General features: G+C 41.4%; 1 long non-coding RNA gene across 1 annotated transcript; it reads left to right on the top strand.

Moving 5' to 3' along the window:
- Positions 1-9,369: 9,369 nt before the first annotated feature.
- Positions 9,370-16,616, top strand: LOC140600652 (uncharacterized). The gene is made up of 5 exons (XR_012003828.1): positions 9,370-9,464; positions 9,773-9,849; positions 15,044-15,263; positions 15,624-15,774; positions 16,050-16,616. It is a non-coding gene; the product is annotated as an uncharacterized lncRNA (long non-coding RNA).
- The last annotated feature ends 6,201 nt before the right edge of the window (positions 16,617-22,817 follow it).

Here is a 22,817-nt window from a genome sequence, read left to right as displayed (position 1 = left end):
TTCATATCTCTTAGCTTGCATTTTATGTTATATTTTCTGCTATCTACTGGGAAAAGTCTTTAATGTGATCTTCTGACTCACTAATTTGTTCTTTGGGTGAATCCATGCTGCTATTTCTCCCATCTATTTAAATAAATAAATAAATAAATAAATAAAATTCAACTCTATATTATATCTCATTTGTTATTTCAAGTATGTTTTTTAATAGCTTTTCCATTGTATTCTTTTTAATGAATCCTTTTTCTTTATTCATAGTAATAATCTGTTCCATTTCTCTCAGTTTTTCTTTCTTCATCTCTTTTCCCTCTCTCCTTGGAAATATTTTTATTGCCATTAAAAATAGTTACTGCAACTTTATAAATGCTGTAAGATGCTGAGGAAAGAATCACAAAAACCTCAAGGAAGGGCAGCCCCGGTGGCGCAGCGGTTTAGCGCCGCCTGCAGCCCGGGGTGTGATCCTGGAGACCCAGGATCGCGACCCACGTCAGGCTCCCTGCATGGAGCCTATTTCTCCCTCTGCCTGTGTCTCTGCCTCTCTCTCGCTCTCTCTGAATGAATAAATAAATAAATCTTAAAAAAAGAAAAAAAAAAAACCTCAAGGAAAATAAGCATGACACTTTATTCCAAGCCATACTGTCATTCAAATACATAGGCAACAGATAGGGAGCTTTGAACACAAAGACTTCTGAGAATTCCTATGAGTTCAAAGGGAGGATTCTATTAAAGATAAATTTAGGCCTACCTGAAGATGACTGGAGAAGCTACAGTAAAAGAACTGGCAGAGAGCGTTGGATGTTCATTTCTGCAGACCAAGACAGAACACATGTAGTGACTATGGTGGAAGAACAGATTAGGAATGATCTAGAGATGATATAACCAACAAAAATTCAAAGGGAAAAAAGGCACAAAGATAGGATAAGGTATACACATGTTGTGGCATAAATGTGTTTCTTTATCTTTAATAGCTTATAGAGCTGCCAAATCAAATAAGAGAAGTATATTTAATAATGCAAAGTTTAAGAAAATAAAAGTATCAATTAAAATTAAATGGGGGTAAAGGAAAGGGGAAAGAAGTAGAAATATTCTAATTTTATCATTGCTTATAGTGGGGAATTAAAGATTCTACCTAAAGAAAAAACAAGATTAAGGGGCACCTGGGTGGCTCTCCTGGTTAAGCAACTGCCTTTGGCTCAGGTCATGATCTCAGGGTCCTGGGATGGAGCCCTGTATCAGGCTCCCTGCACAGCAGGGAGTATGCTTCTCCCTCTCCTTCTGCCTACTGCTCCCCCTGCTTGTGTTCATTCTCTCTGTCAGACAAATAAATAAAATCGTTTTAATTTATGTGACTATTAAGATAGTCACATAAATATCAAAAAGACAAGAAATAACAAGTGTGAGAATGCGGAAAAAAGGAAACTGGCGCTGTTGGTGGCAATGTAAATTGGTACAATCATTATGGAAAACAGTATTAAGATTCCTCAAACAACTAAAAATAGGACTACCATATGATCCAGCTATTCCACTTCTGGGTATTTATCCAAAGGAAATGAGATGACTATCTCAGAAAGATATTTGTACCCCTATGTTCATTGCAGCATTATTTACAATAGATAAAATATAGAAACAACCTAAATGTCCATTAATGCAGGAATGGATAAAGAAAAGGTGGTGTGTGTGTGTGTGTGTGTGTGTGTGCAATGGAATATTATTTAGTCATAAAAAAAGAAGAAATCTTGACACTTACAATAATATGGATGGACTTTGAGGGCATTATGCTAAATAAAGCAAGTCAGACAGAGGACAAATACTATATGATCTCAATTACATGTGGAATCTAAAAAACGAAATTCCTAGATACAGAGAACAAATTGGTGGTTGCCAGAGGGGAGGGGGCCACAAAATGGGTAATGATGGTCAAAAGGTATAAATTTCCAGTTATGGGCAGCCCCGGTGGTGCAGCGGTTTGGCGCTGCCTGCACCCTGGGGTGTGATCCTGGAGACCTGGAATCGAGTTCCACCTCGGGCTCCCTCCATGGAGCCTGCTTCTCCCTCTGCCTGTGTCTCTGCCTCTCTCTCTCTCTGTCTATGAATAAATAAATAAAATCTTAAAAAAATAATAATAAAGAAATTAAAAAATAAATTTCCAGTTATAAGATAAAAGTCCTGGGATATAATGCACAGTATGGTGACTATAGTTAACAATATTGTATATTTGAAAGTTACTGGGACAGTAGGTCTTAAAAGGTATCATCACAAGAAAAAAAATGTGTAATTATGTATAGTGATGGTGGCACCTGGGTGGTCCAGTTGTTGAGAGTCAGATTCTTCTTGATTTTGGCTCAGGTTGTGATCCCAGGGTCATGAGATCCAGCCTCATGTTGGGCTCCGTGCTCAGCAAGGAGTCTGCTTAAGACTCTCTCTCCCTTAGCTCCTCCCCCCATGCTTGTTCATGCTCTCTCTCTCTCTCTCTCAAATAAATAATATTTAAAAAAATGTTATGTGTGGTGAGGATGTTAACTGAACTTATTCTAATAATCATTTAGCAATATATGCATATATCAAATTATATTGTGCACCTAAAACTAATACAATATTATATGTCATTTTATCTCATTTTTAAAAAGATTTTATTTATTTATTCATGAGAGACACAGAGAGAGAGGCAGAGACATAGGCAGAGGGAGAAGCAGACTTCCCGCAGAAAGCCTGATGCAGGACTCGATCCCAGGATCCCAGGATCACGACCTGAGCCAAAGGCAGATGTTCAACTGCTGAGCTACCCAGGTGCCCTTTTGTATCTCATTTTTTAAAAAGATAGTTACATAAAATTACAAAGCTAAAAACTAGAATACAAATTAAAAATTTCCAAATTATTAGAAGAAACTCACACTCAAAACAAAACAAACAGCTGGAGAAATCTGCATAAGATTGGTGGTTGTATCAATGACAATATCCTGGTTGTCACATTGTACTAGAGTTCTGCAAAATGTTACTATTCAGGGAAACTAGGTAAAGGGTATGCAAGATTTCTTCCTATTATTTCTTACAAATGCATGTGTCTATAATTATTCAATTAAAATTTCAATGAAAAAGACAACAAAGCAAACAGTGCAAAAATATTATAAAGCTAAAAAACACTAAAAAACAAAATAGAGCCCAAAACCTCATATTCATTAATGTAAATGAGCAAGATTTAGATTTTAAGACAAAAAGACTTCAGATTGGCTCACAAAGCAAAAGCCAACTAACTGTATGTGATAGTTTAGAGACATACCCAAAACAAATGAGCACTCTTACATTTCCTCCCTTCCCTGACTTTTAGTGGATGCTATTTTATTTTCCATTGGGAAGATTTGTAACAGAATTTCATTCTACAATGTTAATTTCCTCAGCATTATTCCTAGCTGTATGTTTGAATTGGCATTGCAAATAACACTTCCAAACATCATTTCTAGTTCTTTATTTTGATTCTCTTGATTCTATTTCTATCATTAAAATATTATTTTCTTTTTTTTAAAGATTCATTTATTCATTTATGATAGACAGAGAGAGAGAGAGGCAGAGACACAGGAGGAGGGAGAAGCAGGCTCCATGCCAGGAGCCGGAGGTGGGACTTGATCCCAGGACTCCAGGATCGTGCCCTGGGCCAAAGGCAGGCGCTAAACCACTGAGCCACCCAGGGATACCTAAAATATTATTTTCAAGAAAGGTTTATATAACAACAGCAACAAGAATGATAGCAGTGCGAACATTTTAACATTGGTTCAGCCCTCACTATGTGCTGAGAACTATGCCCAGATACTTTGAATTATCTCATTTAGCCCTCAAAACAACCCTGTCTTTAAGGTATTATTATCTCTGTTTTATAGTTACTTATTCCTTAAACACAGTAATTTTGCTCTCTTCTAGCTTCCGTGTCTAAAATTGCTTTTCTATACCCCTATCCTAGCATTTAAATTCTATCCTCAAGAATATAGAAGGTTATTATACTAAGGATGATATCTTCAACTGAACTTGGCAGACAAAAGACCCTACCATCCTTACAGGACATTGGGAGATTAAGATAATAGCCTTTTTTTTTTATAATAGCAAAATTTTCTTATAGCACATTTGGGAGTTCCACAACATAAGCCCTGAAAAACTAAACTTAGAGACCCTCCATTTACTGAAGAGTAAAAGGAGAGCTTGAGGAGGTAGCTCAGAGCTGGAAGCAAGGTGTGTTCTGGGTGGTGTATAAGTGTAGCCAAAGGAAGAAGATCATACCAGAACTTTAAAGTACTCGAGTCTGTGTGAGCTATGAACAAGGATTGCTTTATCTGAGTTTTGATCCTGAAAGGAAATGCTGAAAAAATATTGTTTTAAAAATTATTGGTAATTGGAATCCTCCCCAAATCCTGGAGCTAATATACTTCTCCAATTGTGGTAGTGAAGAAATAGGCACAAAATTCATTTGTGTGGATTACCATATTCTTAATTAGTTGCATCTTTCTGTACTGCTTCTGGGATATTTGAAGATTGAATAATTACCTTCTCCTTTTACTTTTCTTTAAAATACTAGTTATGGCAAAGTTCTTCCTCTTACTCATTCCCACCTCTCACTATTACAAGTGGGTGTGTAGGTGGTAGTTAAATTCATCATTCACTCCATAGGTCGAAGAATACTGGAATTATGATAGACTAGATGAGGAATGGGCACCACCTGGAAATTGCCATCTCCAGGATTAACTAACAATCCTAAAATGCAAACAGTAAAGCATGATCATTAAGAACAATGGACCAGGAAAGCCACAAGCTCAGGTTCAAATGCAGGCTTTGCCATACAACCTGTGTACCCCAGTGCGGATTAAAAGAGTTAATAGGGACACCTGAGTGGTTCAGTGGTTGAGCCTCTTCTCAACTGTGCTGTGATCCTGGGGTCCTGGGATGAGTCCTGTATCAGGCTCCCTGCATGGAGCCTACTTCTCCCTCTGTCTCTGCCTTTCTATTTATTTATGAATAAATAAATGCTCCTTAAAAAAAGAGTTAATAAATCTAAGGTACTTAGAAAAATGCCTGCCACACAGTATGTGCTCAAGAAAAAAATTAATGGTCCCATGCTTTTATCTCAAAGTGCTGAACATGACTGTGTATTGGTTCCTGGGAAGCATTTCGTGTTTACCAGTATGGAGCAGACCTTTAAATATATTAGACTGCCTCCAACATTCAAAGGTGTCCTTGAAACATTGATTTTCTTCTTAGTGATGAGGCAAAAGGTGAAACAACTTGCCTTTCATTCTATTATTATTATTATTATTATTATTATTATTAATGAGAGACAGAGAGAGAGAGAGCTAGAGACACAGGCAGAGGGAGAAGCAGGCTCCCACAAGGAGCCCCATAGGGATTTCCATCCTGGATCCTGGGATCCCGCCCTGAGTGGAAGGCAGACGCTGAACCGCTGAGCCAACCAGTCGTCCCTTGCCTTTCATTTTGAATGGAGGATCCCAACATACCCCAGATCTTTTCACACTCCATGCAACCGCTAACTTCTTTAAAGTGGAAGGCTCCTGTATTTCGCAGGATTATCTCTTTGCTTTGCTCCCTTCACAGGAAACTTCACAAAGTACCCTGTGTACTTGTAGCTTTTAGTTCTCCAGAGCCTTTGGTAGATCCCATCATTCTTGCAAAGCAGCATGCTGTCCTTTGGAATGGAGATGGAGTCAGGGACACTGCAGGGTTCCAGAGCCCCATTTGGTTGTGGGGGCTCCCAAGGCTCTGTTCCTGATTCATCAGCCACCTGACTTACCAGCCTCTGGTTTATTTTCTGTGTTTGCGAAACTGAACAAGGTTGTTTTGTGGACAAGGCCAACAAAAAGGTTAGGGAAAGACCTGGAATGGGTGGAGAGTCATATGAATATGGGACATCCAATGGTGTCAAAGAATGACAAAAGTCTTGGATGACAGGTGCAGCACAACCAGGGTCCACGCTGTACATAAAACCCAGCGTTCCCAGCAGATTGAATCTGTTTATATTCAGTTTTAAAAAGTGTCAATGGGGGTGGGGGTGGTAAAGAACAAGCAAACAGACTAAAAAAGAAATCATCTTATTCCCTTTTTTATGCAGTTTCTGGAACCCACTCAAGTGGTAAGACATCCTATTCCAAGGAAGAGAAATGCTTTTCATTACTTGGCAATAAGCTGGATTGGCAATTTATTAGCATCTATTTTAACATCCCAGGCATCTCATGTAACGGCAGGAGAGGTTGATCAACATTTATGGAAAAACATTTAGGAACTTCCATAAATTTGTGTTTCCTGTACAGAGAACTGACAATCCGGAGATGTAATGACGATTTTGAAATCTGGGTTTAGGAATTCCTTTGAAATTGGTCCAGGCTTCTCAAGTGCCTTTGAAAAGCATATGGCTAAAGGCAGCAATGATAATAAAAACCCAAGGAGGCACAGCTCAATCACTCAGTTGCTTTTCCGCCCCACCCCCAGCTGCCTTTGCTATCAGGCCATTACGTGCTCTCCGGGCCATTGGCAGGAAATCTGTAAATGTCAATGTGAGGAATTTCTGGTGCATTATTATAGCAGGCAACATTATTGTTTTTTCTCCTTTAAAAAATATTTTGGCAAGATACCTGAGACTCAGGAATGGACCGCCAAATCTCAGTAGGATTCCAGATGGTTGAGATTCCGGCTCCTGATGACCTGATGTCTTCCCCTCCCTCCACTCTTAGATATTTTCATTTGTGTTCTCCTCAGAGTTAAATATTTTTATGTCAAGCAGCATCAAGAGTGGTCATTATTGAACATTTCCATGTTAACCTGGAGGTGAATGAGCTCAGTCGCACACACTCATAAGGTACAGACTTCATGTCTCTTTTTCAAGCTCCCCTTATCTCTTTCAGCAGCCTCCCCTCCCTCCCTCTCCCACTGAGGTGTCCTGTGAGGACCTGACCTACTAATGCTCCCTCTTTCTTCCCCCATTTACCTGGCTGGCCCCTGATATGTGCTCAGCACTGGCACAGGGATGTGTGATCTTCTTTGTGATCCTGCCCTGACCTGTGTGGTCTGGGTGGCTGCCCTTTTCTAGACTTCCATGGCACCCCATGCTGCCCCCACCCCCCACCTCCCCGCCGCAGGAATAGAACGTCATGGTCCCACATGGAGGCTCTTCAGGCAGACTCCGGGCTCTGCCTCTTGTTCTGTGTGACCTCAGGCCAGGCACTGAAACTCTCTAAGCCTCAGCTCCCTCATCTGAAAACAGAGTACTAAAGTTGGGAGGATGAAACAAAGTAAAGCACTCACGTGGTCAGCATAACACCTGTACTTAGTCTTTGTTCTGTAGACATTTAGCTCCTGTTTTTTTTTTTTTTTTAAGATTTTATTTATTTATTCATGAGAGACACAGAGAGGCAAAGACACAGGCAGAGGAAGAAGCAGGCTCACCGTGGGGAGCCTGATGCAAGACGTGATCCCAGGACCCCAGGATCGCAGCTTGAGCCAAAGGCAGCTGCTCAACCACTGAGCCACTCAGGTACCCTTGTTGTTGTTAATCTAATAGAACTTTGTTTCAACTCTTGGGTGTCTGCCATCTGAATGGTAAGCTCCCTGAGAGCAGGGACTACAGGTTTGTCATCTTTGACTCCCAAATCCCTAACTCAGTAGGTATTAATACATTCTGCTCAAAAGGTATTTGTATGTTTTAGTGGAGTTGTTGGAAGGACTGGGCCCCCAAATAAAAGGTGTGACTTCAACTGGGGACACTTCAGTTATATGTAAGGCAGGGATGTTTCTACTACTTTACTCATATGTCCATTTGTCCCCCTAAAGAGAGGATACCACATTATTGGTCCTTTATGAGAAGAGGAGTTGCTCAAAGCCTAGGACATTCCTGAACTGTGTTTCACTGGTGGGTAGAGCCACTGTAACTTGTAACAGGTGGGAGTTTGACTCTGCTCTTTTATTCCCTGCCTCCATGCGGTGAGTAGAGTAGGCTTGGCTCTCCTACTGGTCAACTCCTCTGTTCTCTCTTCCCTGCCTGGACCTGTGAGAGGGAGGGGAGTGTGTAGATTCTGCAGGCTCAATTATTCTCAGTTCAGAAGGGTTGACATAGGAAGCACCTCCTAGACTTTCAGAACTAAGCCTCATGCTTCAGCCCAGAGAAGCCCTATTTTGGCAGGTGACCTCTACTTGTGCACTATTAATAATATGATGCTGTATTCCCACTTCTATGTATAGCTTAGGGAGCCTCAGAATACATAAGGAACACATACTATAATTCAGAAACCAAAATCCCACCCCAAATTGAAATAGGGGATATGGGGATTAGACCTTGCTACCCTTTCGATCATTTTAAGAGTACATGACCCCTGCCATGGACTACAGAAAGGATTGCTACACTAGTCCAGATACTCAAGACATTCTGAGAGTTCTTGAGATGGGCCAGAGCAGGGGTTTTTCAGGTTACTCCCTATCCGTCTGTTCTGATTAATTTATGATAAGCCCATGTGGCTTCGACAGCAAAAAGGATGCGATTGAAAGAAAGACATTTTCTGGTTGGGCAGTGAATAAGAGCCAGCAGGGAAACCACCTCCTCTCTCCTTTGAGTCTCACTTCAAGAGTCCTTCCTTCTATATTCTGTTTCTCTCTTTGAGCTACACTATTCTCTCCTCCAGAACCCTCTCCATTTCTAAATAAATAACCCTTGGCTGGAAGTGAGGTGCCCTGGATTCTTGCCCACCTCTGCTCCTAACTCACCAGCCAGGGGACCTCAAATCCTTGACTTCTCTAAGAGTCAATTTCTCATCTGGAAAGCAGGTACAAATACTTAGCTCTTGACTATCAGGTCCTCAGGGTGAGCTCTAATCCAATCTGACTGTTGTCCTTATAAAAAGGGAAAATTTGGACATAGAACCAGACACATGCATGGAGGTAAGACAATATAAGAGAACACAGGGAATATATAGCCTCACCTGCCTGAGGCTACCAGAAGCTAGGATAAAGGCCTGGACAGATCCTTCCCTACTTCCTTCAGAGGGAGTATGGCCCTGTTGACACCTCGATTTCACACTCTGGCTTCCAGAACCGAGACAATAAATTTCTGTTGTTCTGAGCCTCCCAGTTTGGGGCACTTTGTTATGGCAGCCCTAGGAAACTAATATAGCATCCTTAGCAACTTAAAACAACAAAAACCCCACATTTATCTCATACAGTTTCTATGGGTCAGGAATTCAGCTTAAGTGGGCACTTCTGGCTCTAGTAAAAGCCTAATGAAGTTAAAGTCAAGATGTTGACCCAAAAGCCTGACTGAGCCTCGAGGGTCCCCTTCCCTCTAGAACATCAACATTAATAAGACTCCATTCTAGGGGCTCTAGTCTATGTGTCTTTTGGTTCCATATTCTAGGTCCTCCTAGAAGACAGGATATAACTGGCCCAACCTGGTCCAGGTCTCCTCCTCTAAACCAAATCAGCCTTAGGTGAGATGTTCCAAATCCTCCTTCCCCTGGCTCCCTCCTCCTCTTTTCTATTCTTCGGCTCACACCTACCCACCTCATCCATGCCTTCACCCTACCCGAGGCTTCAGACTCCAGATTCCATTCTGACAGAGGCCCTGGTGGTCAGTGTCTTAGAGACTACATTGTCTTGGTAGCAGGTGGAGACTTCTTCTAGTACCTGAAGTCTACATAATTATAGATCTTGCAGATTTTTCAGAGTAAAACATTTATAAGACAGACCTTTGTTCTGCTAATTCAAATCACCTCCCACAATTCATTTTTTATTCTAGGGACCCTCTCCCCAACAAGGGTGAAGATGAACCAAGGGGTTTCTACAGTACATATCGCTTTTTATCTCCAGGTCTGGGTGAGTGTCTTATGACTCCTACTTGCTATCTGGAACTGGGAAACACAGATACCAACTCCACTGGGAGGAGTGACTAATGACAGCATGTGTCACTCCACGCAGCAGCCTCTAAATTATGAGCCTAGAAGGAGAATGTCACTCACCAGCCATTCTGCTCCATGGCAGAGGCTGAGGGAAAAACACTAATCAGTATTGGAGAGGAGGTGGGGAGGGAGTGTAGGGTGGGGATCTCTGAGTCAGCCACCCTGATCCTATCCTAGAAGAAAGAATTTCTGAAATGTGACAAGGGAAGTTATATCCAAATTGGTGGGTGATGGCTTCAAGATGAATAATATCTCAGCTATATTTGAGCTCCTCTTAAACATAGAAAATTATGCTGCGAGAAATAGCATTTAATCTGAGCTTTAGTCTCTGCCAAGTGAGGCCATTTAAGGATGTTTTTTAAATGTTAAGCCCGCCAAAGCAGATTTGCCCTATCAGTGACAATGAGGGCAGATGAGAAAGTGATATAACAGGACAGGCTTTGACTCCAAACCCAATTTGGGTACAGCATGGAAAGTCACCTTGGGTGGGGCAAGATGAAGGGATGACATGAGGGAGCCACAAAATTAGATGTGAATTATTGCCCAGGGCCTCGTTTTGTTTTGAGTGGTGAGTTCGTGGGTGCTATTACCTTATTAAAAGCAACTAAATAAAAGTTATAAATGAGGATGAGGAGTGGGACAGACTAAGTCCTCAGCAGCTCCACATTCCTATCTTTTAAGTGGGGATTTTTTTTAATGCTTAGAAAATGCTAGACTCACAAAAGAGTAAATATCTTCATAATCCTATTGTTGTGGGAAACAAAGACAGAAGAAAAATTACTAAATTTCCTTACTAAATAAAATTTACTTACATGCTGAGTGACATTCCTTTAAGGACTCACCTGCCTAGATGTTAATACTTTGCTATGGGCAACAGGCAACCTAAGCCCGACCCCCAGAATCCTGCATGTCTACTTTACCATACAAAAATTCCTTTGGAAACTTACTTTACCTCTACTTCCCCAAGATACATGTTTGGCAATCATCCCCCAAGCGTATGGCTCAGATGTACATCTGAAGGGTCTCATGGCTAAGGTTTTATTAAACAGGAATAAATGACCTTTTCCTAACAATAGCTAGCCCCCTCAAGGTCCTGGAAACCTTGCTTCCAAAATTCCTTGGAGACTTGATCTCTCCCCAATCCCATCCCACCCTGAAAGTATGGGCCTAAAAAACAAAACAAAACAAAACAAAACAAAACAAAAAAAACAAACAAAAAAAGAAAGTATGGGCCTGTGCAGCATTTTCTGCCCATGGATCCTGTCCTTGTGCTTCAATAAAACTACTTTTTTGTACCAAAGATGTCTCAAGAATTCTTTCTTGGCCATTGGCTTCGTACCCTAACGCCTTTCCTACAACACTATTGTGTTTGGGATATGGAGATTATGTCTTTCCCCCACCCCTACAAGTCTCAGAGTTCTCAGTAGCTTTGAGGCAGGCACTTCCTAACACATAAAATGGCAACATAATAGGCAAATCTTCACCCTCCTCAACTCTGCTAATCTGCTTGGTAAAAATATCCCTTTAAAATGTCTCTCTTGTTAAAGATTCTATTTTATTTTATTTTACAGATTTTATTTATTTATTCATGAGAGACACAGAAAGAGAGGCAGAGACATAGGCAGCGGGAGAAGCAGGCTCCCTGTGGGGAGCCCAATGCAGGATTCGATCCCAGGACCCTGGGATCATGACCTGAGCTGAAGGCAGATGCTTAATCACTAAGCCACCCAGGTGCCCCTAGAGATTTTATTTTTAAATAATCTCTACAACCCAACATGGGGCTCAAACCCACAGCCTCAAGATCAAGAGTCACACATTCTGCCAACTGAGCCAGCCAGGCGCCCACCCTTTAAAAATCTTCAAAAGTAAACAAAAATAAAAAAATAAAATCTTCAGAAGTGTTTACAGATATAGACTTACCATGATATGAGTTTAAGTGATGATCAAAGTGAATAGGTCCAGAATCGGAACTTCCATGAGCTTGCAATCTAGGAATGATTAAGAAAGACTGCAACACCAGTAATTATATAAATACACAGATGTAAAGAAGGTCACTTTCATTTGGTTCAAGTGAAAGAAAGAAGGAAGGAAGGAAGGGGAGGAAGGAGGAATGAAAAGAAAAGAGAAAGAAAAAGGTGAAGGACATTTAATGGGTGGTGAGTACACTGTGGGGCCGGATGTAATCTGCGCCCTGCTGGCAGGTGGTGCAGACAGACACACAATGCTTTGGTCCATCTGTGTGCACTGATCCCCAAGCCCCAAGCCCCAGGATGAGTGCTGAAAGTGCTTATACAACCAGTAAGAGCCGGTGCCTGACCCCAAGGAGTTGGAGTCTCCTACCATATATAGGCCTCTATGCCAATAGCTCTTTTATACAAAAACACAACATCTGACTTAGATTTCATAGAAGGCAGGGGAAAGGGGCAAGCCAAGAATATTGAGTAAGAAAGGAAAGATTTGAATAGTCTGAGAATTTGCGTCACCTTGTGCTGGGACCTGGAGGAAGAGCCAGGCAGAGCATCACTGGACACGTTGCTGAGTGAAGCCAGGCTTAGAGCGGAGACAGGGATGTATACGTGATGGCTTAGAGAGGGTGGGTGAGAAGAAGCAAGGACAAGGGGCAGGAGGAAGGGCAGACTCTACATCTGAGTCACACTCTTGGGCTTTACAGAAGAATGAGGCTCATGTGGCCAAAGTGATAGAAAGGCTGGGCACAGATGCTAGATTGAATTTCCTGAGAAGAGGAAGGGCTTCGGCAGCCCTGCCACCTGCCACCTGGGAAGGCTATGTCTGGAGAGGCAGGTCTGATGTAAGGTGGGAGGCTCCCTAGTTGGAGAGCCCAATTGGGGGCTGGGTCAAGATACTGATAGAAAGGAGAAGCATGGCACATGAGGAAGTATACACAGTAGAGTGCTGTGGTTAGGGACAAAAGTCTGGAACCCATCTTTTTTTTTTTTTTTAAGATTTTATTTATTTACTTGAAAGAGAGAGTGTTGTGAGAGAGCACAGGAGCAGAAAGGAGGGGCAGAGGGAGAGGGAGAAGCAGACTCCCCACTGAGCAAGGAGCTGGATGCAGGGCTCAATCCCAGGACTCTGAAATCATGACCTGAGCTGAAGGCAGACACTTAACCAACTGAGCCATCCAGGTGCCCCTGGAACCCAACTTCTGCATTCATGTGTCAAATTTCCCACTTCCTAGCTCCTTAATCTTGGATTAAAACATAAACACGTGGGGCACCTGGGTGTTCAGTTGGGCTGCGGGTTCTCAGATTTTGGCTTGGTCCAGTCTCAGGGTCTGATTCTGGGATCTGATCTCTCAGGGTGGTAGGATCTAGACCTACCTCTGGCTCTGCGCTAGGCATGGAATCTGCTTGGGATTCTCTCTTTCTCTCTCCTTCTGCCCCTCCCCCTGCACTCTCTCACTCTCTCATAAATAAATAAATAAATAAATAAATACTTAAAATTTTTTTTAAAAAACATATAAACTTTGTTCCTCAGATTGCTCATCTGTAAAATGTGCGTGATAAAATCACCCATCTCGGGCAGCCCCGGTGGCGCAGCGGTTTAGCACTGCCTGCAGCCCAGGGCGTGATCCTGGAGACCCTGGATTGAGTCCCATGTCAGGCTCTTTGCATAGTGCCTGCTTCTCTCTCTCTCTCTCTCTCTCTCTCTGTTTCTATGAATAAATAAAGTCTTTAAAAAAAAATCACCCATCTCTTAAAGCTGTGAGGAGCAGAGAATGAGTTAAGTATAAAAAACAGCACGTCGTTAGCAGTCATCAATATTAGCTAGAATTATTCTCTAGTCATTTGACATGAGTGCCCACCCTATCTTCTCTATTCTTACTGATTTTTTTCAAAAATTCATTCTTTAATTCAGGGCGAATTCATTGAATTGGCCAAAACGTGGAACTACTGAGTCCCATGGGCTAGGGCTCAGTCTCTCTCTATGGATCCATTAATGCTTCTTACTTGTACACCAAAGAGGAAGCACACCCAGCACAGACCCCATCCTGGTGGGAGGATGCAGTCAGCCATGGGAAAGCAGGTGCTCTTCCTCACGAGGGGTCCTGTAGCAAAGCAGGAGTGAGCAGTGACCTTATCTCTCCATTGAAAATCACTTTGGACCCCACCACTCCCACCATTCTTTTTTTTTATTATTCCCACCATTTTTTAATTCTCTAAGATAGGGAGAGAGGAAATATTTTCAATCATGGGTTTTAGCCCCTCTTCTTCCCACCCACCTCCCCATCTCCTTCAGCCCCTCCCTGAAAGCTGACACCCCAAAGAAGGAACTTGACACTCCTACTGGTCTGGAGAAAGGCTCAACCTCTGATAACAGAAGAGTCATGAGGCTCTTCTTGAAGGCAACAGAGCTACCAGGCAGCTCAGGAGCTTGGAGGCAAAGGTGCCGGCAGCAGGCAGCCCACAGCCTAAATATGGAGCTGCCAGGAAAATGACTGTTTCCAGGGTGAGCTGACACAGCCGTTCAGGAAACGAGCAACTCAGAACTTAGCAACGTAATTGAAGCCTGCCAGGCTCACCTCTCACACCTCCACCCCCAGCCCAACTCCTGCTCTGTGTGGGGCTGCTTTGGAGGATTTGCTGCTGGTGTCCAATAGCTGGGTGAATTCTGCTCACATGTGTTTCCCAAACAGCCCAGTTAGAAACCCGGGTCTTTTACAGGGGATGGGGGTTGCGGGCTCAACAACAGGACTTTGGTGGTGAAAAAAAAAAAAATAGCCACCTAGTGGAGACAGGGACATAAGAGTAGAAGGAGACAGCACAAAGGCACTGTCCAGGGGGGCGAATAGGCCTAGATTATCCCACTGGGAAATGGAAAATGTGCACTTGGAACAATGACTGGTTCTTCTCTTAATCACTGTCATTAAAACAAAGCAATCATGAGAGAAATGGCAGATTAAGCAAGATAAATTAATGAATCTATGTACTGACAGGATGCATTCATGAAGATACAGTGGGCTCCTGGGTCCTCATGAAAACTTGCACATCAATTCCCAGAACACCTCCTACTTTAACCTCCTACTTGCATGATGGCAAGATGGATTCCACAGGAAGTACCTCAATGGGGCTCTGTTCTCTCCTCTCCAGGACGATGACCCAGTTGTGATGGCCACAGCAACCAGGAAAGATCTGGATACAGGCATCCAAATCCAAAAAGATTTGCTCTGACAGAGGTCTAAAATTAGCATGGAGAAGAAATGGTTAGAAGAAATGGTTTTCTCTTATCAAGAGAAAGAGAGAGATTGGCCAAAGAGATGGGACCTTCAAAGCCAGAATGTGGCAGGGTTATCAGTGCCACCCCTGAAAGGTAATCCTGGTCACACAGGACCTTTGAAGAGAGACTGCTTCTGTCTAGGGCCAGAACCTACCTTGAACTGACCTCCAGTCACTTTGTTTTCTTCTCATTTTAACAAAGATATATTTGATTTAATAGACATTTGTATCAGTGCTATTTAAACATATTTTGTTGTCTTGATGTGGGCTATTTTAATTCTTCTTTTTCTATCCTTATCCTTATTGCTTCTTTTTCTAATTTTTAGTCTTCTCATTCTATCTTCTATTACTTTCCCTTACCTTCACATCCTAGGTATTAAACTTTATTCTTTAGAAAACTACTTGCTTCTATATTGTAGCTTTTTTAAAAAGATTTTATTTATTTATTTGACAGAGAGCGAGCACAAGCAGGCAGAGCGGCAGGTAGTAGGAGAGGCAGAAGCGGGCTTCCTGCTGAGCAGAGAGCCCGATGTGGGGCTCGGGCCCAGGTCCCTGGGATCATGACCTAAGCTGAAGGCAGATGCTCAACCGCCTGAGCCACTCAGGTGCCCTTATTGTATTGAACCTTTTAAATCTTTTAAAAATCTGCCTTTTTGTGTGTGTGTGTGTGTGTATTCCTTTAAAACATTGCTTGTTTAGATATTTACGGATTTAATACTTTCTATTGCATTTAGTTTTAGCTCAATGTTTTATTCTTAAGGTTTTGTTTTGTTTTTTTAAAGCTATTATTAACTATATCAATTATGTTTCAGAGCAGGAATGTGGCAGATTGTACTTCCTAAAAAAGGCCACAATATTTTCATCCCACATGCTCTTCCAGAACTTTGCTGCTCTTCCATCAAGAAGAGGCATCTAAGTCCCCTTGCCTTGAACCTGGATGAGTCTGGACAGTTTGTGACTGTCTCAACTACTAGAGTATAGTAGAAGTGATGTTATGGGACTTCTGAAGGTAAGTAATAAAGATGATCACACACACACACACACACACACACGCACACATACAAACTCGGCCTCAGAACCTAGCCACTATGCAGTGAGAGGCTTACGTGTCTAGGAAGCAAGCAACTCAGCTGGCAGCCAGCACCACCTTCCCTCCTGGAGATAGACATCCAGTCTTCAGGAGAGCCCCTCAAATTAAGGTATGGAACAGAGATGAGCCTTCCCTGCCAAGAGCCCTGCCCAGATCACAGATTTGTGAGCAAAATAAATGATTGTTGCCATCTTCACTAAGTTTGGGGTGCCTGGGTGGCTCATTCAGTTAAGTGTCTGCCTTCTGCTCAGGTCCATGATTCCAGAATCCTGCGATTGAGCCCTACATCGGGCTCCCTGCTCAGCAGAGACTCTGCTTCTCCTTCTGCCTCTCTCCCTGCTTGTGCTCTCTCTCTCTCTCTCTAATAGATAAATAAAATCTTTTAAAAAAATTAAGTTTGGGGTATTTTTTTATATGGGAATAAAATAACCAAAGCAGAGAAATAGAAACTACCTTAGGTATTGTAAAGAGGAAAAGATTTACTAGAGGATATTGAGTATTTACAAAAAGTTGAGAAGGGCTGGAATGAACCTCAGAATGTAAATTATTGAGCTCAATAGACAGAATCCAGAAAGGAAATAGAAAGTGTCTACTGGCCAACACAACCCCCTTTCAACACCTAAGAAACCAGGGAGTGGACCCTGGAGCACTATTGTGGGAAAACCTTGTGTCTCCTTGACGTGACTTGACAACAGAAGAACAACTCAAAGAGGCAGGAAGATGTCTTCTGCCCCACACGCACCTTCCATATCTCACAACACAACTTGACATTACCTGATTTGCATTCTGAATTCTAGCTGCAAAGGAGTCTGAGAACTGTAGTTTTCAGCTTCCCAGCCTCTGCAATAAAGGGAAGCCCTCAGAAGCAAGGTGAAGCAGAAATTGAGGAATTAGCCCAAAGTAGCCACATCTACCACCTGTCCAATTGATGACATCAACGTTTAGCTTCTCAAACTTTTTATTTCATTTTCATCTCCTTTTCTTCTCTTCTCCATCTTTATTACCTTGGTCTTCATGATTTGTTTTTATGTTGGGTAACAGAAATAATGATGTAATAATGGTCACACTGAGGAGAATGTGTCCTCCATGCAGGGATGATAAGAGCCCTTTACACCCAGGTGCACATGCAGGACCCATCTGGCCTTCCTAATTAATAACATCAATATTTTTATACTCACAAAAAATTTAATGGGCTGGACATCGATAATGTTCTGCAATTTTTGTTATGTTATAATGTATCAAAACATCTTTCTGAAAGTATATATGGGGGATCCCTGGGTGGCTCAGCGGTTTAGCACCTGTCTTCAGCCAAGGCAGTCCTGGATCCCAGGATCCGGTCCCGCATTGGGCTCCCTGCATGGAGCCTGCTTCTCCCTCTGCCTGTGTCTCTGCCTCTCTCTCTCTCTGTGTCTCTCATGAATAAATAAATAAAATCTTTTAAAATAAATAAATAAAAGTATATATGAGATATGTATTATATATAATGGTATATATATGAGATATCCTAACTCATTTTTAACAGCTACAAATTTTTCAATGGCAAGAATGACTGTAATTATTTAACCAATCTTCTCCTGATTGATATATACTTTGTTTCAAATGTTTTTCTGTTATAATCAATGCTATCAAGAATCTTCATTCACATCTACATTGTGGGAAGTTTTGTTTGGAATAGATTCTGGAAGTATAGCTATTGAATTAAAGGGAATTCCTATTGTTTTTCTTTATGTTTTTTTTTTTATTGCACATCACTCATTTATTATACTGATCTGGATTTTTTTTATGTTTTTCTTTATGTTTAAATGCATTCTTATTGTTTAAAAACTCAAACAAAGGATTATATAAAGTGAAATACATAAATTCCACCATACATATTTCCCGAGTTAAAAACTTAACAGTTTAATGTATGTCCTTCAAGGTCTTCATCTATACATAGACAGACACACATAAACATAATTGTTTCTCAAAAAATGGGATCATTTTATGTTTATTGTTCTGTGTCACTTTTGAACCTAACAGTATAATAAAACAAAATGTATAATAATAAACATTATCCTAAACAACTCTTTCTGTTTAGATATACCTTATTCTGTTTTTGCTACCAGTGCTGAATATTATTAAATATATAAACTTTTAAACTTTTGCTTACCTGCAGGGTAAAAATCTTTATCTCTTACATCTTGTTGTTTGACTTGCATTTATTTTTATTAGCAATGAGGTTGAACATCTTTTTATCTTTTTATCATTTGTATTTTTCCTTCTTTAAGCTGCCTGTCATACCTTCTGGCTATTTTCCAAAATTGTACTTTGCTTTAAATTTTATTATGGCTTTTGTCAAACAACATTTAAGAGGTGTCTGGGTGGCTCAGTCGGTTAAGTGTCTGCCTTTGGCTAAGGTCATGATCCCGGGGTCCTGAGATCCAGCACCGCATTGTAGGGCTCCCTGCTCATCAGCGAACCTGCTTCTCCCTCTCCCTCTGCTGCTCTCCCTACTTGTGCTCTCTCTCTCTCTGTCAAATAAATAAATAAAATAAAATAAAAAACATAAAAAATTTTCACATAAACAAACTTGTAGATCTTTTAAAGATTTTATTTATTTACTTATTTGAGAGAGAGAGAAAGCGAGAGAGCACCCATGTGTGCTTCCGAGCAGCAGGAGGGGCGGGAGGGGGAGGGAGAGAATCCCAAGCAGATTCCTCAGTGAGTGTGCAGCCCAGGGGGGCTGGATCTCCTGACCTTGAGATCATGACCTGAGCCAAAATCAAGAATTGGATGCTTAACTGACTGAGCCACTCAGGTGCTCCAAAATGATAGAATTTTAGAAATTCTTTTTTGTTTTCTTTTACATTTCATTTTCTGACTCATTGTTACTGATATATAGAAAAAATAGATTTTTATATGTTGACTTTGCATCAAGAAACTTTCTGGGATGCCTGGGTGGCTCAGTGGTTGAGTGTCTGCCTTTGGCTCAGGTCATGATCCTGGGGTCCCCTGATTGAGTCCCACATAGGGCTCCCCACAGAGAGCCTGCTTCTCCCCCTGCCTTTGTCTCTGCCTCTCTCTCTCTCTCTCTCTCTGTCTCTCATGAATAAATAAATAAAATCTTTAAAAAGAATTTCACAAACTCTCTTATGATTTCTCATAATTAATCTGTTTCTTCCTTTAGAATTTTCCCTGTATATAATCATATCATCTGTACATTTTTGTTGGAATTACATTAAAATTACAGATTAATTGGAGAGAACTGACTAGCAGCTGTGGAGTCTCCCTTCAAGAAAGGATGTGCTGTCCAGCTGCTAAAACATGCAGTTATAGTGGAGCCTCCAGCTGTTAGCACCTTTCAGGCTCACCTCAGCTTTCAAGCCAAGGCCATGCTTTTTCTAGGAAGGACCTCACCAATGACTGAGTACAGAGGGGGTACTATGGGACAGGCCATTTCTTCTCAGTGCAAGATTTTTTAATGGGCAATTTTTGTTCTGATATTCATCATTGGGTTGCCTGAGAGTTTGTCAGATGTGCATTGCAGGCTGAGACTTTCCTGCCCAATCCTGCCTTTATCTCTTACATGTATCATTCCCAAATAAGCTCCTTGAACCCCTGACTCTATTTCAATGTCTGCTTCACAGAGAAGCCACTGACACTGAAACATTGATATATTTATAATACTAAGCCTTTCCATCCAAGAAAACATATCTCCTCACTTAGTCATATTTTTCAATGTTCTTCAGGAAAATTTTATAGTTTTCTTCTTATTCATCTTGCACGTTCTTCAGTTTATTTATTTATTTATTTATTTATTTATTTATTTATTTTTTATTTATGATAGTCACACAGAGAGAGAGAGAGGCAGAGACACAGGCAGAGGGAGAAGCAGGCTCCATGCACCGGGAGCCCGATGTGGGATTCAATCCCGGGTCTCCAGGATCGTGCCCTGGGCCAAAGGCAGGCGCCAAACCGCTGCGCCACCCAGGGATCCCCGTTCTTCAGTTTATTACTAAATTTTTTAAAGTTTGTTTTTTTGCTTGAGTAAATGAGATCTCTTATTCATACTCTTTATATATTTTAAAGTTTTATAGTAGGTCATAAGGGTTTAATTGTATCTTTAATTATCATCCATTTCTAAGTCATTTTTCTTTTCTTCTTTTTTTTAAGGTTTATTTATTTATCTTTAGAAAGAGAGTGAGAGAGAGTGGGGGAAAGGGGCAGAGGGAGAAGAGAATCTTAAGCAGACTGCACTGAGCATAGAGCCTGAAGCAGGGCTGGATCTCACAACCCTGAGACCATGACCTGAGCCAAAACTGAGAGTCCGATGCTTAAACGACTGCACCACCCACATGCCTCTAAATCATTTTTCTTTTGGCTTCCTCAAAACAAACAAACGTAAAGGCAAACAACAACAAAAACCTATTTCTACCATTAGGAGAGTGAATAAATAAACTGTGGTATATTCAAACAATGGAATATTAATCAGTGATTTTTAAAAAAGAACAAACTACTGATACATGCAAAATATGGAGTGGATAAACTTATAGACTTTGTGTTGAGCCAAAGAAGCCAGACACGAGAAGTACATACTGAATTATTCCATGTATTTGAAGTTCAAAAACAGGCAAAACTAATCAATAGGGATAACACTGAAAAAAGTGGTAACTCGGGGCACCTGGGTATCTCAATTGGTTGAGTGTCCTACTCTTGGTTTCCACTCAGGTCATGATCTCAGGATTGTGAGATCCCACCCCCTTGGGGCTTCCTGCTCAGTGTGGAATCTGCTTGGGATTCTCTCCCCCTTCTCCCTCCCCCTTTGCTCCTCCCCCTGCTCACTCTCTGTCTCTCTAGTTAACTAATTAATTGATTTAAAAAAGAAAAGTAGTTACTTCAAAGGAGTGTCTGTGGACTGGAAATGGCACAAGGGAACTTTCTGGGAGATGTATATGTTCTATATCTCAACTTGGGTAAAAAGTAATCAAACTGTACACTTAAAATTTGCTCCTTTTACTGTATGTAAATTATAGCTCCATAAATAAAACACAATGTGTTTGGTTGGAGGACTCTGCTTTTCCTGCTGGTTCTCCACCTAAATAAATGACTACCCCAATGTCAAACTCAGAATCTGAGAGTCAACCCAGATTCCTTACTCTCCCTTCTGCCCCATGCATAGCAAATCAGTCGTGTATGGCCATTATATACTAGTTCCTAAATGGCTGTTGATTCTGACAGCTTCTCCTTTCCTGTTACTAGCACCAGGGCTCAGGCCTAAGGACCTTCTCTCATCTGATTTGCAGCAGTATCCTCCTAACTGATCTTCCCTTCAGGTCACCTTCCATACAGCAGGCAGATGGGTCTTCCTAAATTAAAAACTGCATGTCCTACACAGCTTAAGCCTCTTCAAAGACATCTTATTGCCCTAAGGATATAGTCCAGATACCTCAACATGCTTTAACTGGTCCTTCATGACCTGAACTTACCTTCTCACTGGTCTGGCCCCACTTCTCCTTCCTTTCTAGCATCTTTTACTCCTTAGGCAGCCATCATGGATTTCCTGCAGTTCCCTAAATCCTCTCTCTTCCCCAAACCCCCCCAACACACACATTTTTTTTCTCCCTCTCTGGCCATTGCCTAGCATATTCTCCCCATTCAACCTGTCCTTTCTTCATGGCTAAATTTTACTCAATCTCCTGGTCTCAAATGAAATACTGTTTCCTCAAGGAAAGCTTCCCCTGAAATTCTGTTGTTTTTTTGTTTTGTTTTGTTTTGTTTTGTTTTGTTTTGAGATTTTATTCATTTATTATTTTGAAAGAGAGAGGGGATGGGGGGGGCACATGCACAAGCCGAGGGAGGAATGGAGGGAGAGGAACAAGCAGACTCTGCTGAGCATGAAGCCAAAGTGGGGCCCCATCCTATGATGCTGAGATCGTGACCTAAGCCAAAATCAAGAGTCAGATGCTTAATCAGCTGAGCCACCCAGCTGCCCTGTCCCCTGAAATTCTGGACTAGATAACTATCCACTGCCTCATTTTATGATCTCAAACCATCCTGTCCTTCCCCCTGTCATGTGTATCACACCTTTCTGTAATAATTTCTTGAAGTGGCTGATATATTAATTCCTCAATAAATATTTAGATGAACAAATAAGTAAGCGAATGAATGATAGCAAGAATTGGGAAGAAAAAGCTAGTCACAAAAATTCTGGTAATGATGACCAATCCCACCCCCATATGAGGAGGTATCCAGAAAACAGGGAGCACATTTGAGGTGGGCAGGGCTATCTACTATTTCTTAACTGGATATATTACATCTCATATAATCTCTCAATTTTGTAGTAAGTGCTTGTCCTTCAACTGCCTAATTTGTTGATTCTAGCTCTTAATCCTCAGACTATAGGTAAGCAAATAACATACCCCCATTTCACAGGTGAGAAAATGCAAGCACAGAAAGCATTGATAATTTGTTCCATGTCATAGAACAAGCTAACAGCAGAGCTGGGTTGGAATCGGTTCTCCAGTCTCCTAGGCTCGAGATCACTACTCCATGACAGGATTCTCTGTGACCTTGCAGGTC

The sequence above is a fragment of the Canis lupus genome, chromosome 12, assembly GCF_048164855.1.
Source record: "Canis lupus baileyi chromosome 12, mCanLup2.hap1, whole genome shotgun sequence".
Taxonomy (NCBI): Eukaryota; Metazoa; Chordata; class Mammalia; order Carnivora; family Canidae; genus Canis; species Canis lupus.
This window is presented reverse-complemented; position numbering and strand designations above follow the sequence as displayed.